The sequence below is a fragment of the Emydura macquarii genome, unplaced genomic scaffold (genome assembly GCF_026122565.2).
Source record: "Emydura macquarii macquarii isolate MOO-44397 ecotype Brisbane River unplaced genomic scaffold, CSIRO-AGI_Emac_v2 contig_2768, whole genome shotgun sequence".
In the NCBI taxonomy this organism is placed as follows: domain Eukaryota; kingdom Metazoa; phylum Chordata; order Testudines; family Chelidae; genus Emydura; species Emydura macquarii.
Genome location: NW_027132905.1, coordinates 12,405,698 through 12,421,428, shown reverse-complemented (window position 1 = coordinate 12,421,428; position 15,731 = coordinate 12,405,698). Strand labels below are relative to the sequence as shown.

Below are 15,731 nucleotides of genomic sequence, written 5' to 3'. Positions count from 1 at the left end.
TAAAGCAAATGATTGTTCTTATTTCCTTAGTTTGTCCTATATGGGTGCCCGTGTAGCAACGTGAGCTTCCAGGGGCCTCGCTATCTCAGGGTCCCCCTGCAAACCTTCATGCTCTGTAATGGACGCCAGATTTTGACTAAGAACCAAGAGAGATCTGGATTTGATAGTGGACTTGGTGATATTATTTTCATTTGGAGTCCTTTTTTGTGAGCTTTTCTCTGTGTGTGTCTTCTTTCAGGATCCCCTTGGCCTTCAGCGAGAAAGACAGATCTGGGAGGAGGTCCCCCTATCCTAACACAACGCCTAACCTCTCCATAGGCAGGTCAACAGCATTGCCTCCTTTAGGGAAACTCTCTCCCTTAGCTGTTGGAAAGAACTCTCTTCCTCCCACAGCTCCAGCCCTGCTGCTCCTACTTTTCAATAGTGTGTGCTGACCAGAGCAGAAGCCAGCCTGAAAGTGCCTCTGAGCGTGAGAACCAAGGTGAGTGTTACAGGACCTCAGTTCCCTCAGGGGGTTTCTGAACTCTTGGGTTCCCTACAGAGCATTCTGTCTTGGCACAACAGTGGGGAAGCTTCCCAGTGGCTTTGATGTTTGCTTTCCCCTCTCAGATGATCTGCAATGTGTTTTTTGTGGTTATTGAACTCCCACTGAAGCTTACGGGCTCAGCTGGATGTGTATTGCAGGGGGAACAATCAGGCTCTCTCTTGATCTCTGTACTTCAAGTCCCGAGTCACATTTGCTCCGCTGCAGAAGAAAACTCAAATTTCTAAGAGGGCGGGGGCTGGAGAAGGGGGATTTCTCCATTTCATTTTTGTTTCCAGGTTGTATCTGACTGAATTACACTTACTGAGCCATTTGACCATTATAGCTCCAAGAAGAATATGAAGCCAAACTCTATTACAGGAGGGATTCTGTATGTGTCATTTTAAACAGCTCTGCAGGAAACGTACTTGAAGTGAAATGGTTTGTTATTGCTTCTTGGTTTTGTTTGGGGGGGGAGAGAAAGTTGGGGGGGTGGTCTGAACCACATACTCTGTGTTTGCATGAGAAAGAGAAGGCAGGCAGTCACACTCATGGCTTTCTGGAGGGAGAAAGTGGGTCTTTAGTTAAGTCTTTATTGTGTTTCCAAAGAGCCCCATAAAAAAGCACCTTATTTATGGGGTGCTGAGAAGCATCCGTCAAGCTGAGCATGTCAGGAAGAGGACATTTGAGGCAGCAAGTGAGGAGGATTTATTACTGATGCCTAGGGCAGGAGTTAGCCACAGAAAGATGCAGAGAGAGTTGGGAAGGGTAAAACACTCATGCAGTGCAGTGAGGATTTTGCAGTGAGTGCCAGAGGCAGGGTTTGAATGGGGGAGTGATGCTAAATGTACATTCTTTATGCACATGCACACATACATGTGTGCAATCACATCCACTCTTATCTACCTTACGGTTTGTTTAGACAGATAGTAAGAAGGCAGTATAGAAAAGAAGCTTACTAATAGCTTGGGACTAGTTACTTCTGACCTTACTGATTGTCTGCCATTGATTGACTGTGGACAGACTGCTCACTGCACTCAGAACTCCATGATGGTATTGTTCTGTCCTAAACTGGTACATGCTGTTGCTGTTTGCTTTTAAATGGCTGCTATGTTCCATGCCAGAGGTGGCTAGGGTGACTAGATAGCAAGTGTGAAAAGTTGGGATAAGGGGTGGGACATAATAGGTGCTTATATAAGACAAAGCCCCGAATATGGGGACTGTCCTTATAAAATTGGGATATCTGGTCACCCTAGAGTTGGCTGTACTTTAGGAATGGAGGAAATTATGCTTCAATACAATGTACAGAGTTAATAATATTTGCGAAATTCTTTGGGATGAATAGGGATGTATTACATTATTATTGTACGGGCAGATCTAGAAGTTCTAGTCAAAACTCCATTGTGGTCAAGGGGTATGGTATGAACAAAGTAAAAGTTAAGAAAGAACTCCAGGATTTGGCAATGGTCCTAAGTGAATTAATCAGTTTCCTTTGTTAACTTGAGTAACTTCCTATTCTCTGCGGCTGCTAACACCTGTAAGATGAAGCTGAGAACTGGTGAGATGAATAGATGCCAGCACTGGTGCACAAAGAGAAATCATGATGAAATAGTCCCTGCAGCTTGGGAGGAATGTAACCTTGATTTATGTGCTCCCAATTAATAGTTTACAAATAAGGAATAGAACCAAACTGAACTCTAAAGCTCGGGCCTCTGGGGCAGTTACAATACAATTATTAGTTAACGCAAACAGGCACTACAATATAACTATACACTGCATTTATTCTCACATTCCAAGACAAAGTGGTGCACCCAGGGTGATCAATCCCTGGATGAGAAGAATGGATCTATAATCCTTTCTCTAACAGTATCTTGATGGTGAACCAGTGTGCTAATCTAAAATTAGCATACAATCTTTTTTATAAGCAATTATAATATCCCTTAATTAATTAGCGTTAAGCCTACTTTTTACATATCTGTATTTCCACTATCATAATTAAATATTTTCTACTTTCTCATTGGCTAGTTAACATTAAACATCATTTAAATTAACATCTGTGTAATACCATTCCAATAACTATCAGTACTGATAACATTCTTCCAAAACACTCACATTTTGTCTAAAACACTTGTTAAAATCAAAACATATTTACAACATGACCTGGGATTATGTCTTTATCTCTAATTTGCCTTTAAATCATCTCACTTCATTTCACTCATATTTTATCAGGCCTTATTATTATCAAGCCCAAATTTAGGCCCCAAAACCTATTCTCTACTTACATTTCAGGACACTTCTATTTAACATAAACAAGTGTCTTCTCTATAGGCTACAGAAAGACTAATTCTCCCTTCAGATAATTCAATGGAGGGAACATTGCAATCCCAGAAACATTCATCCAGTTTGTGTGTTTGTGAACTGAACTCAAACCCAAACACAAGGACCAGATTGAGCTTTGTTTTGCCACTTTGCCACTTTCACTCGGAGGTTGGTAAGAACTCTTAATTTGGGCATCCCTTAGGACTCTGCCTGTCCCCAATGCTTTTTAATTTATACACTGCGAATATACCAATAAGAGAGTGGAGGAAATTTGTGTATGCAGATGACAGTGCCCTAACTGCTCAGCACACAAGCCTCCATGCCATCAGCTGCACTCTAACCCAAGATTTTAATATAATGGCTGATTATTTCCAATGCTGGAAACTTAGGCCTAACCCAAAAAAAAACATGGTGAGTGCTTTCCATCTGAACAATAAAATGGCTAATATCAAACTTGATGTGCAGTTCTGCTGGCTGATGTGTCAGTCATGAGGCTAACCCAGAGTATCTCAGCGTTACACTGGACTGAAGTTTGACCTTCCAACAACACCTCAAGAACACCTTCAATAAGGTCAAGTCTCATGTTGCACTTATTAGGAAACTGGCCGGAAATCATGGGGCTTCAGTTCATGGACCCTACAAACTGCAATGATTGTCTTGGTACACTCTGTGGCTGAATACTTTGCGCCACTGTGGTCTCACAACAGTCACACTAAACTACTTGATATTCAACTCTATAATGCCGTGTGCATAGCGTCAGAGATGCTCAAATTGACCCCAGTTGACTGGCTCCCAGTCCTATCACACAGCTAGCATCCACAGATTAGAAGAGCTGCCCAGACATCTTGCTTTCTTAACCATGTCAATGCAAACACGAGGATCCCGTTGCACAATGACCTGTAGAACTTGATTAAAAACAAGATGAAAATCCCGCAGCCTTCAATGGAATGGTATCAAGACTCCTACACTCAACTTTGATGCAGAGGTTCAATGGAGAGCCACATGAAGCATTTTGACTGCTGAAAACAAACAGCTCGTCATTGACCCTGCTGAGAAACCACTGGGTTTTGATTTATGTCAGAAAGATTGGTGTAGATTGAATTGAATCAGGACATTTCATGAGAGATATGGACAAACCCTCTTTGGATGGAAAATGAGACAAAAACCTATAACTGACTGTGGTCACCAGTCACAAATGATGGAGCACATCATAACTAAGTGTCCCCTTCGTTCTTTCGCTGGGGGCCTGAAAGACATTTATCTGCTGTGGCAACGTGTTGGCTATCAAACCTAGGTATAAATTTGTAATTGTTGCTACCTATCCAAGTCATACGGAAAAAGCAGCAGCAACAGCTTTGTTTTGAAGTGTATAGCTACGTGATTTTTTTTCATTTCCAATTTATGGCTGAAATGAGAAGAAATAAAGCACTGTGAAGCCTTGTTTAGACTAGGAAATAAGGTGTGTGAGATTTTTTTAAAAGGTGTTTTAGCTAGGCCAGGGGTGGACTAATGCAGTTTTAAAGATGTGATGTACCATCTATGTTCAGTTCTAGCACATTTTTAAACAGCATTTAATTAAAACATGTTAGCTAACATCTTTGTTTGTCTAGAGATGAGGCATTAGTGTATTTCCAGGTAGGACTGGATTTCCAAATACTGAGGCCATGTTCACACTAGACTAAAGGTATATTTTTACCATGTGTTGGCTAACTCTTGTTAACTAACACACATTAAAATCCTAGTGTAGTCAAAGCAAGCTGTAATTTTAACGTTAGCTGGTCGAAACCCCTTGACCAGCTAATGTGTTAAAATTACAGTTTGCCTTGACTATACTAGGATTTTAACATGTTAGCACACTCATTTTTCCTAGAGAGATGAGGCCATAGAGAACATCAGCTTTCATGGAATTTCCACAGGGACCAGACATGCTACAGTTCTCCTGTGGAAGCCTATCTCCTTGGGACTTGCAACCAAATTTGTCAGGTTAAAGAGCTTTAGAAAATAAAGGGAAGCATCCAAACTTTTGGATACTTCACCAAGCTTCAACTCTCTTGAGGCTAACTTATCCCTAATTCAGAGGTGCCACTTGTATCACGGGAATGCCTCCATTACAACAGCACCTTTTTGCATAGACTCTCTTCCCATTCTCAGCCACATGAGCCACTTGAAAGCAAAGAAAGAGAAAACCCCACATTGGACACTGCAACACTGGGGAGTTCCTATCATCTGCAGTCGTGCTTCTCAATGAGACATCAGTACCAGACATTCAATATCCAGGCTTGTTCTACCCTGAAGTGAGGCAGAGTGGCCTCCCTCCGGACTCAAGAAGGAGGAACCGCTATACTCCCCCTGATGGGCACAGCTAACCCCACTCCAATCCCCTCACAGGAAGTGCAGAGGCAGGGCAGGAAGTATAAGAGTGGGGCCCCCCAACTCATTTGTGAGCTGACCAGGGAAGGAGGCAGATGTCCCTACTAGAGAGCCAAGCCCTCTGCAAAGTCCAGAACTGGCCCCGGTGCAGACTGGTGCCCTACTGGCCCAGGAGAGAGAAGGACCTGGGAGATAGTGGAGGAAATGCCGCCTGACTGTGAGACTGCGAGCTAAAGCCTAGTGGCAGCGGAGCAACGTCATCAGAGTTGAGTAGGAAGTAGCCCAGGAAAACCAGATATTAGTCCAGTTGTGTTGCCAGGACGCGAGGCAACAATCTTACATTTTCCCACTGACCCAGCAGTGAAATCACTTGCCACTGCTAGGGCCCTGGTCTGGGACTTGATGAAGTAGGGGGGGCCTGGGTCCCCCTACTTCCTGTTGCTGCCCCACACCTGGGATTGGCTGCAAACTCACCTAGGCCAGAAGTAGGGTGACCACCCATCCTGAATTGTGTGGGACAATGCAGAGTTCAAGTCCCAACCGCAGACTGAATGACTCCAGAACAGCATTTGTCCCAGATTCCCTGTGGCACTGCTCCATGCCTGCCCATGGCTCAGGGGCAATGCCAGCTCTACGCAGTGCGGGGGGCTGAGGTGGGCCTTAGCCCCCATCACCACAAGGCCCTGCCCCCTGCTCTTCCTCTCCCCCTTGAAGCTCTGCCCTTGTACAGGCCAGAAGCCAGGCAATAGTAAGAGTCACCCAGGGAAACTGGGCCACTGTGAGAAGCCTCCAGACCCTCTGATCCAAGACTCCCCACAGCAGCCTGGACTCCTTGGGTGACTCTTATCATGGCCAAGCTCCGGCTCTGGCTTCTGGACTGGCCTGGGAGTGGGTCCTTGGGGGAAGAGGAGGGGCAGGAGGTGGGGCCTTGGGGAGAGGGAGGGACAGGGGCAGGGCCTCAGGGAAGAGATGGAGCAGAGCATGGGGCCATGGAGGGGGTAGGGCTCCTGCACGTGTCCTGCTTTTGCTTTTTGAAAAGGTCGTCACCCGAGCCAGAAGACCTGCACCAGACTTGTTGCTTGCACCAGCCAAGAGATTAAGGGCTATAGACTGTTTATTTGCTGTGTCCTGCCCAGAGGAGCGGAGCTACAGATTATTGTTGCTTGCCCAGCCATGAGGCTGTGGGTCAAAGATGGGGCCATTTCTCAGGAGGCCTAAAAAGCTAGACATTTGGTGGGTACTCCAACCAGGGGCCGGGGCTCCCAGCCGATGGACCGTGTGCTGGGTCCTCCTTTGGGTATTGGAAGTGCGGAGTGGGCAGTTCCGCAACCACAAGTCAGATCACCCCGACAACATCCGGCCTCCCTCCCGACCCAAGAAGAAGGAACCAATATGTACCCCAAAGTGGCTGCCTGGATGTGGGCATGGAAATAAATGAATCTGGAATTTGATAAAGGTTAGAACCTTGCCCTTGTTATGCAGCCAATAAAAGAACCAAACCCATAACGGCATGAAGCAAAGACCGGGGAAGAAAGAAAGAAATACTCCTTTTCCTCCAGCAGTTTTTCTGATCCCACTTCACCACAATCCACTGTTTCCTTGGCAATGGAAGCCTCAAAATAAACAGAAACCTGTTACGCTGAGTCCAGTAAGTTCAGTTTAACCATCTGTCCAGAAGAAAACCTTTTTAACATGATTAACTTAAGTCCTGTTGAAGTGCTGACTGACTGCTGGCAGTTCTGCATGCAGATCTAACAGGTCGCTTGCTCTTCTTTACTAGTCCTCTTGTCAGGTGATTGTCTCACATTTATTTTTAAGCTCTGTCATCTTGTGGTATGGTGTGTGTGTATGTGTGTGTGTGTGTTACTGCCTATCAATAAACAGGGCCCTGAGGCTGAAAGTAGCTGAAGAGTTAGTATAACCCAGCTGCCTCCAATTCATACAGAGCTTTCTGGCTTTCCTGCTAGTACCCTCCTTAGAATGGTTTCAACAACCTGACCTGCATGTTGTGACTTGTCACCTCTCTGCAGACGGAGCTGCAGGAGAACAGGGAGCAGGAAAATCAAATTGTCAGCACAGAGGGAGAATTGCAGCAGTAGAGTGAAACTGCACAGGCGTCAAGTGGAGGGGGGGGGGTGAAACCTGCAGCATTGCTGACACTCCTCCTTTCCTCTGCTCCCACTGCGACAGCAGAGGAGTTTCGTGCCTGACGTGAACACAAACCCCAGAGCTGCCAGCCAGCCCTCTCTCTGGAGCACTGTGCTGCAGGTAAGCTACCCCCATCCCTTGTGAGAATCAAAGACAAGGCTACAGGTTGAGGTTGGATGCATACTGGTGTGTGTGAAGGGGAGAAAAAGGGGGAGGGGAGGAGGTGTAAAGTTGTAGTGAAAGATGCTGTGATTCCTGTATGTGCTGCGGGCTCTCAGGAATAATGACATCTGCAAAACTCCAGTGCTACATGCAACAGCTGAGTTTATACAATGGCAGAGACTGAGGCCGCAACATCCTCCTCCTCATACTTTACATTTTTACAGCACATTCCATTGCAAAGCCTGAGTACAGCTGGGACGCATGCAGCCACCTCTGGAGGGAGGGAGCAGACAGCATATTGTACAATACTGGGGCTGGGAGGATTCTGGCCAAGTATAGCAGGGTAAGCCCCAGCCTTTACAAAAAGCATCCTGGGACCTTTAAAGGCCACATGGAACAGACAGGATTGTGATCTCATCTGAAAGCCACACATGCAGTAAACTATCTAGCCCAGGAGAAGGAAATTGATCTGGTCAGGACTACCACAAGTCATTCCTGTGAGTCTGCATATTTCAGCACTGATGCTCATCCCAGGAAGTCATTGTCTCCAATAATAAGGGCCAGGCTGATGCTTTAGAGTGGGATTTTCAAAAGTGCCTATGCTTGAAATGGTGAGAAGCACTGGCACTCATGCTCCTTACTCACTTAAGCGCTTTTGAAAATCCCAGCTGAATCTGAAGTGGGCTGGAGCCACCTGCCCCAGCTGGGCAAAATGCTTCCTGGAACTCTCACGGGCACAGGGGGTACAGGCCCTTTGAACCACCTTTACACAAGGGCAGCATGTGCTTCCCCCAGTGGCTGGTGTGATAAATAACTCTGCCCCCTTTTCATCCATTTCTGAGCAGCTGGTGTCCCTGGGCATGCTAGCAGGCAGCAATCGCTATACTCCAGAGCACGCAGGAGCTGGATCTGTGGCCAACAAAGTGAGTGCAGGCTGAGGGAGGCTCACTTGTGCAGCTGTGCAGTGGCCGGCCACAATTAATAGCATTCATTAATGAATGTTTAATAACTCCTGTAGGGGTCACCTATGAAGAGTGCACAGGGTCTGCAGAAATATCTGTCCAAATAAAGGTATAGAGTTTAATTGGTTTCAAAGGGCAAAACGCCACTCGGTGATAGGGCAGTACAATGTTTAATTGTTTTTCCTGTAATACTGGGTTAGTTCCACTTCCTACAGCCACATAAATATGATTCAGCCATTCAGGCTACAGAGTGAATATGTGGGATGGATTAAGACTAAATGGACTCTGGATACACCAAACTCTCCAGCCAAATGCATAACTTTGGGAGCCCCTTGGACAGACTTTTTTTCCCAGTCCCACCCCTGCCCATGGGATAGACTCTCCCTCCCATCCTCTGTAAATGGATCTGGCCTGCCTCCCACTCCTGAGCCCTTGCTCTTCCTCCCAAATGAGGAAGTTCAGCAAACAGCTGGCTGCGGCTTCGTCCATTTCTTTATTCCGTATCAGCTGTGTATGCTCAGCTCCCAATTGCTACTCTGCCTCTGGACTCACTAATGAAGGAGACTAAATCTTATGCACCCAAGTGCTAAAGTGCCTGCCCTGAATTGGGCCTAAGACAAGAAGTGCAGCTCACCATCTGGCTGGATAAGAAACACAGGAGGTTTCCAAAGTGGTTGTAAAGTACAAGTGAGATGCCTGAATAAACATCCTCACAGGTCCTGCAGGACTTTGCAGGTCTCTTAGTGCTTTCTAGCTGTCCCCATTATATGTCAAATTCTGTCCTTATGTTAATGTTAACAGTGTTTTTAACCGTCTATCCAGGTCTTTATCCAGTGGCCATGCCCATGATATCTGAGTGCCCTTGAAATTGCAACCTTTTATACTGCCGGGATTCAAACCCACTGATATCCTGCCGTCTCCCTTTGATATTTAAGATTTCACTCCCATGATAGGAAGCTGGTGTCCCCAGAATAATGAATGAACAAATCAGTCAGCAGAGAGCCCCTAGTCATGGGACCACATGAGAAGAGAAGAGCTGGGAGGGATAAACAGAACTCGCCTCTGAATGCAATGTTTAAAAAGGATTAGATCAACCATTGCTAATACTATTTGTCTGTGTGAAACAGTGTGTATTTAATTGGAAGCTCCAGCATTCAGACTCAGGCTGTCCCTGCTTTGTTTATTTGAGTTTGGCACCAAATGCCCAATTTGTGCTGCTCTCCTGTTAAACCAAATGCTGTGTTTAGCTTTGTGCTGAAATCACATAGCTGGGATAACCTGCCCTCATTCCTGCCACCTACACATGATTACTCCTTGGTTATTAATGTGTGTTACGTGAGCTTCCTCGATAGTGTCATGTCCTGCTGTGCTGGAACAGATTCCCTCCCTGGATGTAGAACGAAGCCAAGTTCATGGTGCAGATGAAACACATGGCGGTGCTTGGGCTGCTGGATAGCTCCATTGAGGCATGGAGGTTACTTTTAGCACACGTGTTCCAAGACAATCGTGACTGAAAACTGTTACCATCTGACAGCAGTTTGCTTTCATCGTCAGCCAGATGTGGTGGGCTCCGTCAAGTCCATAGTGGATAAGCATCCACATCCCAACTGGTGCCTTGGCAGAAGGGCCAGCGACAGAATGGATATGGAGTGGAAAGTACTTTTTCAGCCCCTGGGAGGAGGAGGGAAGTCCATCCAGGTCCCAGCTAAGGCATGGCAGTGAGGTGATGTTTGCAATGTCACTTCTCGTGCTGTACGTGTTCTGTGAAGACTTCAGATTCCAGGTTTGGCCAGTCGCAGACACTCATTTCACACCATGTTTGCTTTACAAATATTTTAGTTTCTGCTAACATCTGTGAGTGAGTTTTAATATTCATGAAAACGGAGGACAGAAAGCAATGGCTGGTAGCCAGTCTGAATGCTGACAGGTGCTGTGTAAACTCACACACAGAGCTCTGCCATTACACCTCAATTCTGACCTGCAGCACCTTTGGCTAGTCTAGTCTTGAGCCTCTCTAGAAAAAGGCTCTTTCCACCCATCTTGGAAGTTTATCAGAAGATGTTTGACTAAGGTCACAAACTCGATAGTGACTATAGTCATGAGGGATTTATTTGCACTTCTCTCCTCTTATGTAAATGTATCTCACTTAGAATACTTGATATAGATTAAAAACAGATTATAAACACTCATTCAGAAAGGTTTGTTTACTCTTTGGCACCCAAGCCAGTGAATACAAATATAATATCAAATACAATGCTTTACACTCCCAAAATCATAAATGTAGGGATTATCTTTGTTTTATGGATGGGAAAATTGAGAGACAGAAAGGTTGTGTGATGTGTTCCGTGTCACACAGGGAGGCAGTGGCAGACCTGGGAACAGAACTACATTCTCCTCAATCCCAGCCTCTTGTTCTAATGACTGAACCATGAGGCCACAAGCAATTAAACGTTCTCCCCCCAAAATGAAAGTGTGGGCAATGTGTTTACTGTGGTGTACAAGACATCATGGCCCCTTTTCTGCTGGAGATCTGTGAGAGGAGAAATAATCAGAACTGGTGGTTTTAAATGTTGCTTGTGCGAAAGCCTGGAATGTATTTGTATTTAAATTAATGCACAATGATAAGAAGGAAATGTAGACTTGGGGAATTCCATTCCTCTGCCTTAAGACTGGGCTTATTAAAAGGAACTTTATTTCCCTCTTCTAAAGAAATTCTTTGAGTCATTTTAGGAGACATCACTTTGCCTGTCTCACATAAGGATTGAAACACTTTGCGCTCAATCCAGTTCTCACTGGACTCAGTGGGAGTTGGATCAGGTTTTTATTTAGGTTCAGAAATCCAACCAAACCACTTCCATCCCTTGCTCAACAAGCCTGTATTTGCACAAGGAACAGTAAGCAGGAGGAGGAATGAAAAAGCATTTTTAAGGACACATCACAATCTTCAACTGCAAAAACAAATGTACGCAATCAATAAACCTAGAGGAATAATTAAAAATCTCAAATGTCATAAACTTTTTAGCTAAGAAGCAATAACTAATTTTTAGTTTAACATCATAATCAGCATCAGCTGTATGTTGGGCCAGTTCCAGTCTCATTCCCCTGCTGGTTGGGCGTTCTAGGCTTGCAGACTGACACAGGGGTTTCACTGTGTGCCATTTACATCTGTATGGAAACTTGTCGAAACAAACGATTCACACCTCTGCCTTTCTGTGAGATTTTTATTTTTAACTTGCATAGTAAAACTCATTGCAGGGCTACACCCATCCTCCCTTTGATCTCTCTGTCCAGGCTGGAAGGGATTCTGAAAGTCTGAGTATTATTCACTTTTGTGGGCTTTTAGAGTTCTCAATGGTCCCCCTCAGTAATTTGTATTCTTCAGCATGTATATGTCTGGATTTGGCCAAACATGCTAGGATTCCACAGCCCAACATACTTTTAGGTGCTTAATATTTAATAATAATAATACATGAATTGACTGGTTCAGATAAAATAAGACTCACTGGACCAAAGAGAAACCTGCATCCAGCCCTCAAAACACAAAATGGTTTGTTGGGGTTTTTTTTTTTTTTTTTTTTTTTTTTTGAGGTTTGAAATAGTTCCAATTAAATTTAGCAAATGTTATTTTTTATTTTCTTGAGGCTTCTGCAGTTGTGGGTTTTTTTCTACCCGTGGGTGAAGAGACTGCGTAAGGCTCTTTTTTGTGCTACTTACAGCCTGACTGGAAACCGTGGAAATCTTGCCAGAAAGCCTGTTCTGCTGCCATTGACATTCTCTCCTCAGGGGTTAAATGGAGCTTCACTGACTTGCACCTTGTGAGGATCTGACCCTCCAGCCATTCGGGCACTTGGGATGCACAATCAGGTGCTTACTTAACCCACACCAACCCGTAGGAGTTCTGCCTCTCTCTGGTTTAGATTTATGTATGGTTTATGGCAGGAAATTTTCCCTTATATGCAGCAGTGTCCTTTTATAATGCTTGCTTTCCTATAGGGAAAAGAGGTGGGTGACCTCTTGCACAGGTTCCACTGTACCTCAATACTCTAGCTGCACATGCCACAGCCAGTGAAATGTTTAAAATACATGAGGCGAGCCAGCTTTTAAAGTCATATTTTTAGTGCTCTGCATAGTCCCTCTAAGACCATGAATCAGGCTCTAGTTGAAAATTGGCAGTGTGAAATTATTTGTTAGAAGTCCCTTTTGGGCTAACGTAAATCATCCCATGGAATCATAGAAAATAAGGGTTGGAAGGGATCTCAAGAGGTCATCTAGTAAACCCCCTGCTCAAAGCAGGACAAACCCCAACTAAATCATCCCAGCCAGGGCTTTGTCAAGCCGGGCCTTAAAAATCTCCAAGGATGGAGATTCCACCACCTCCCTAGGTAGCCCATTCCAGTACTTCACCACTCTCCTAGTCAAAAAGTTTTTCCTAATATCCAACCTAGACTTTCCCCACTGCAACTTGAGACCATTTCTTCTTGTTCCATCATCTGCCATCACTGAGAAGAGCCTAGTTCCATCTTTCCTGGAACCCCCTTCAGGTAGCTGAAGGCCATCATCAAATCCCTCCTCATTCTGCTCTTCTGCAGTCTAAACAAGCCTAGTTCCCTCAGCCTCTCCTCATAAGTCATGTGTTCCAGCCCCAATTATTTTCATTGCCTTCCGTTGGACTCTCTCCAATTTGTCCCCATCCTTCCTGTAGAGAGGGGCCCAAAACTATAAAGAATATTCCAAATGTGGCCTCACTAGTGCCGAATAGTGGGGAATAATAACTTCACTCCATCTGCTGGCAATGCTCCTACTAATGCAGCCCAATATATCGTTAGCCTTCTTGGCAATAAAGGCATGCTGTTGACTCCTATCCAGCTTCTTGTCCACTGTTAGCCCCTGGTCCTTTGCTGCAGAACTGCTTCCTAGCCAATCAGTCCCCAGTCTGTAGCAGTGCATGTTACATATACATTTAAAATGCAGGCCCCCAGAGGAAGTCATGCTACCTCTGTGTCCTTGAAGTACAGCCCTCCTAAACAACACACGATGTTGATCCTGCTGCACTTGGAGGTGAAAGGGCATTTTTCACAACACTCGAACCATTACGCCAGAGCTTAAAAATGAACTGAAAGCTTCTCTTTTAAAACTAAGTGAATTAAGTTTCCTTTTCATTAACAGAATAGATGGGTGGAGTATAACTTATACGCAGTCAATTTTTAAAATCTAAATTGCTAAGGCTCAGATCCTCCCATATCCACTGGACCTGCCAAGCTACAAGTGCATGGTGTCATATTTTCTAATAATACAGGTGACGTCACTAACACCTTGTGCAACTCCTCTCTCAGTTTTAAGTGTCAGCGATGACATCAACTGTTGTAGAAGAAACCCAGAACTCTGAACTCGGGTCTTGGGAAGTAAAATGTGTTTCAGTTTGCCTATAAGCTATGGCATGAGCATGGCTCTCCATCTAGTAAAAGAGCTACAGGAAAACTTTCAGTGTAAGATGTGTTTCAATACATTTCAATACAGCTGCTGTATGAAGTATGAATGAATCAGGAGGAGGAAATAAGTTTATGTAGATCAAATTCACTGGAACATGTGTGTTATGGAAACTGATATTATGGTATTATTTCCATTTAGTGGGAACTGAGACTATCACGAGAGAGTTGTTTTCTCCTGAGTCTGGCTTGAGATTTTGTGGGTGTTGGAAAGAGCTGTATGAAAGCCTCCATACCAGATGTACTAAATGCCCAGGGACACTTCTAAATGAGACATAAACCTTAGTTCCTGACTACTTGTGGTAATTACAGGTCCTAGAGCACTTTTCATATGAGTGGGGGTGTTAGTCCCAGTAGTACCTTGATGAAATTCCAAATTTAGGTAATTTGGGTAATTACATACTAACCTCTGAAGATTCAGCTGGCTAAATGGTTAGAATTTGGGCTGAAAGTCTGAGGCAGTTTTTCTTTTATACAAACTTGGATACCCGCCCATGATAGAAATCGATCTGCAGAGAAGTGCATGTGGTTTTTTAAAAACCAGAACAGAACTAGGAGACAGGAATGCCTGCACTGTAATCACATCTCTGCAATCACAGCTCTGCCACTGACTTTCTGTGTGGCATTGGGCAAGTCCCCTAATCTTGCCTCAGTGTCTCCATTTGTTAAATGGAGAAGATGCCTATTAGATAGACTACTTCACAATAGTGTTAGTTAATACTATTGACCCTACTTCCAACACTAGTGTGTCTATTCTGCAGGTGTCACATCTTTCAGTGGTGGCAGATGTCAGGGCTGTGCAGGTCAATTTCCCACTGGAAGAGAAATCTGGCTTTACTCTAAGTGTAACTTGCTTTATTTACACATATGTACCAGTCCTGAAATGAGATGGTCAAACAGCATGTAGGCAATCTCTTCTTCCAGGACTCTCAGCCAAGCACCAATGCCTAGTTCGCAGGCAGCCACTCCATCTCAGAAACTGACTAATCAGAGACTACAGCAGAAAGAAAACTCTTCTGCAGTGCACACAGCAACCTATACAAGAACTTTGTATAACCAAGAAATGACCACCACCACTATCATTTCTTCCAAGACTAAAAACTTTCTCACATGTTAAGACAAATAACTTATAAAACTCTGTGACATCATCATCTGGTGATGCTTCAGTTTCTCCATCTATTAAATGAGGAAAATAACTAATAGGTACAGTACCTCACAATAGCGTTGTGCAGCATAGTTAATTAATATTTATAAAGCTTTTTCAAGATGCAAAGAGCTATACACAGTCTGTGCTAAGTATTATTGTTTTATCAGTGTGCCATCTTAACACAAGCTTGCAGTCTAGTTTCAGAGTTTGGCCAGTGTACTTTTGGTGTAACAAGGTGGCAAAACACACTCTTATTTTATCTAATAAAAAATTAGAATTTCAAATCCCCTCTTCCCTCCTGTTTGCTCTCTCCAGCTAGTTTAAATAAAGCCCTATGTTTTTCTAAGTACAGCGGTGTTATCCAAGCTACCCCTCAATTTGTGCTCTGCCTTTCTTGACTCCAGACGCAACTGTTTTTGTAAAGAGTAAGTGGGATGATTCCAAGTCTGCTTCAGGCCTCCTGAAGGAAAGGAAAGAAAAGCCTCTTCACACAGAAATCTTTGGAACTCACTGCCAGCTGGGAGTCACCAAGTCAGATACTGTGGCTGCGGTTAAGATAGGGTGAATAACTTCAGGTCACTAGCAATTGTCATTATTGCTTCCTTTCAATTTAA

General features: G+C 44.3%; 1 protein-coding gene across 3 annotated transcripts in view; it reads left to right on the top strand.

Annotated features, from left to right (window-relative positions):
- The window catches only part of FGF1 (fibroblast growth factor 1), a 54,852-nt gene continuing 39,121 nt past the window's right edge, over positions 1-15,731 (top strand). The window contains exons 1-2 of one of the 3 annotated variants that reach the window (XM_067566571.1): positions 1-481; positions 7,403-7,480. The gene's annotated coding sequence lies outside the window, so the exon portion shown is untranslated. The remainder of the gene's footprint in view (positions 482-7,402; positions 7,481-15,731) is intronic. The other 2 variants (XM_067566569.1, XM_067566570.1) reach the window with 2 other exon arrangements.